The sequence below is a fragment of the Cantharellus anzutake genome (genome assembly GCF_015039405.1).
Source record: "Cantharellus anzutake strain C23 chromosome Unknown EI90scaffold_383, whole genome shotgun sequence".
NCBI lineage: Eukaryota > Fungi > Basidiomycota > Agaricomycetes > Cantharellales > Hydnaceae > Cantharellus > Cantharellus anzutake.
The window spans coordinates 31,430-34,727 of NW_024067333.1; positions in this window are offsets into that span (position 1 = coordinate 31,430).

The window sequence follows — 3,298 nt, forward strand, 5'->3', positions numbered from 1 at the left end:
CCCACCGATGATCGGTCTTTGTAATGGAACTGAGATGTCGCCTCCCCTCCTTAGGAGTTCCAAGGATGCCGATTCTGTTGCTGAGAAGATTGCAAAGGAGTTTGGAGTGAAGTCAAAGGCAAGGCCCCCACCAATTACCTGATGTGATCTCTAAACATTACTTATATTGTCTCACCAGGCGTACCAGGCTGACGTCTCCAAGGCGGACATTGTTACCAAGGTTTTCAAGCAAATTGACGAGGAGCTTGGGCCTGTCACTGGTCTCGTCGCCGTGAGTTATACCTGCTCATTTTCGTCGAGCGATTCCAACGTGTCACCTCATTCACCCTAAAGAACGCCGGTGTCTCTGTCGTGAAGCCTGCCACCGAGCTTACCGAAGAAGACTTCAACTTCGTTTATGGTGTAAACGTGTCAGTTCACACTTCCCGGCTGCAAAATGAATTCTTCTGATAAGTTGCATGCGTCACAACAGGCTCGGGGTCTTCAATACCGCCACAGCGGCCGCCAAGTGAGTTCTTTCTACCCCTCTCAGTTTTTCAGGTATGAATACCACGCTTCTGAAACGTCAGGCTCTGGACCGCTCGCCAAAGCAAAGGCAGCATCGTCATCAACTCTAGCATGTCTTCTCAGGTGAGAGATGACAGAAGTGATGGGTGATACGAATTGTTCTCATCATGCCCACAGATTATCAATCAAGCCGGAGAAAATATTCCCCTTACCCAGGTCTGTGTTCCTACTCCACTCCGGCTCCCCACAAGTTTCGCCACACTTACCTCTCCCATCTGATCCCTTTAATCCCTCTTGCCAATGGCAGGTCTTCTATAACTCCTCTAAGGCTGCTGTCTCCTCCGTTGCGAAGGGTCTCGCGGCGGAATGGGCCCCGCACGGCATTCGCGTCAATACACTATCACCAGGCTATGTCAATACTGATCAAACGTCTCATATGGATCCTAAGTTACGCACTTATCAAGCGGCAAACATCCCGTTGAGAAGGTTTGCTGAGCCCCAAGAGATGGTGGGCCAGACTGTTTTATTACTCAGTGATTATGCCAGTTACATGACTGGTGGGGAGTATTTTGTTGATGGGTGAGTTGAATTCTCATTCTTTGAAACAAAACAATTCTTTCAGGTGAGTGGCGCTGATATCTTTTCGCAGTGGTCAACTCGTCTGGTAGAATAAAACATGACAAAAGTGCTACTTTCCCCATTCCCACGTCCTCGCTCTTTGATCGAGCATCCACCATTCCCAAACAAATGACCGCCACTCAATGAATGCATAGGATTAGCCCACAAGCTGGCATTGTACATATAAAATTCCTCGTCAATTGATGCAAAGCATAACTGCGAAAATATCCATACACTCTGGCTAACGGAGTTTTAATTTTGCATAGTTTTTCCGATGCGTTGTAGGCATAGATCCAGACGAACCAAAGAAAATAAGCGAAAAACCAGAGAGAAAAACAAAAACGAAACAGATATATATATAAATCGCGTAGAAATGGGAGCTATGTGAATGGAATCCACTGATCTACCGAACTCGATCCTTATGAAGGTGAACAATCCGGAGCGAACCTACCTAAAGCTTAGGGTTGCTGCACGTAAAACGTGAACCCAAACACGGAACTAGTCAAACAATTCCAATCAATCGTCGTTCCTCCCTAATGTTTCATCCTCACTCCCACTGGCCATGCTCCTCGTCGTCAACTTCTTCGCAACCGCCGAACTAGGGCGTTGCTTCTTCGCGACCGAAGAAGTCCGTAAAGGTGTGGACGTACCCGGACGGGATTTGACGACAGGTGTTTTAGCAGCGGTAGTAGAAGGAATTTTTTTCTCAATCGACGGACTTGAAGATCGAGAAGGAGACATCGACGTACGACTAGTATTAGAGCCAGTACTTTCTCCACCTGCTCCTGCTCCACCTTTATTCGCATTGGTCGGAGCACCAACGACGCGAGGGCCACGGGTCACACGGGGACCACGGGGACCTCTAGGCCCACCTGGTCCGCCTTCGTTAACTGAGGCATTCCGTTGAAGCGTTGCCCTTGCAGCTGCCACTCGACCATTTGGAGCCGAAGGCGACGTCTTGACAGGTGAGGCTGACCGCGAGGATGAGGTTCCTAAGGATGTTACGCTGCCTCGACGATCGGGTGTGCTGGGACTTGCTGCTCGTGCTGCTGTCGACGGTGGAGCCACAGGCGAGTGAGCTGGTGCAGGACTTGAAGAAATGATCCGTTCGGCTTCAGGCAACAGTGGTATGGTCTCCTGAGAAATTGGTGCGGGCTGGGCTACTGACTGGGGAGCGGAAGTGGGGGCTGGGAGCGCCGCTACTGGAGGCACAGGGACGGGTGTGAGTTGACTTGCAAGAGAACCGTCAACAGGAGGAGTGGGTTGAGGGGTGGGTTCCGGCGTTGGAAGACCAACAGGCGCAGATTCTGGAAGAGGGGCGGGAGCCTGATCGCTGGGTGTTGGCGGAAGAATGACGACAGTCGAGTTCGAAGGGGCATCATCTATCTCAGGCTCAGGCTCTCTGAAGTGCGGTACTGAGGGAGCGTTTGAGAAGTTGAGCTGACGTTGGGGTCGTTCCGGTGGGGGAGATGTTGTTCGAGGTGGCGAGGAAATTGGTGGTGAGAAAGTACGAGCCGGCTGGGGCAAACTGGCGGTCAGTGACAACGGCCTGGGGACACGACCTTCGGGGCCTGGGGAACGGGTCCGCAGCCTGCTCGGGTCAGGTTGCGGCATCAGCTTTGACAAGTCAAATTGAGTAGGCGCGGTACCCCGGTGGACGCGCATATCAATCGGAGCAGTACGTTTGCGTAAAGGAATTAATCTGCTCCCCGAATCCCGCCGTTTTTGCTGTATTGCTTTTGGGAGCACATTCTCATAATGAGTGAGAAGGTCGATGAAGAAAACTGAGAAAATGGTGTAAATCCCACAACATTGGAGGATAAGGTGGCCGGCCCCTTACCAGTTGGGTGCTTGTCTTGGACAGACAACGGGGTCTCGATGCGGGGTCGTAGTATAGCTTCACGAGCAAACTCAGTATCACCGCTTAAATTTATACGCAGTAAATACATACCTCTTCCCAAAGAGAGGGCAAGTTTATTCCGATAGATATCTGCGGGCTCCGTGCCCTCCTCCGTGTCTTTCGTTAGCCTGAGTTCTATGATTGAGTGTTTTCTGGGCAAACAAATTGGTCAGACGTACTTGTTCAAATGCCTGATAATCTCATCAAGAACTAAAAGATGAACATTCGGTAGCCTTCCCAAAGCGATACGGACATCATCGATGATGCTGTGAT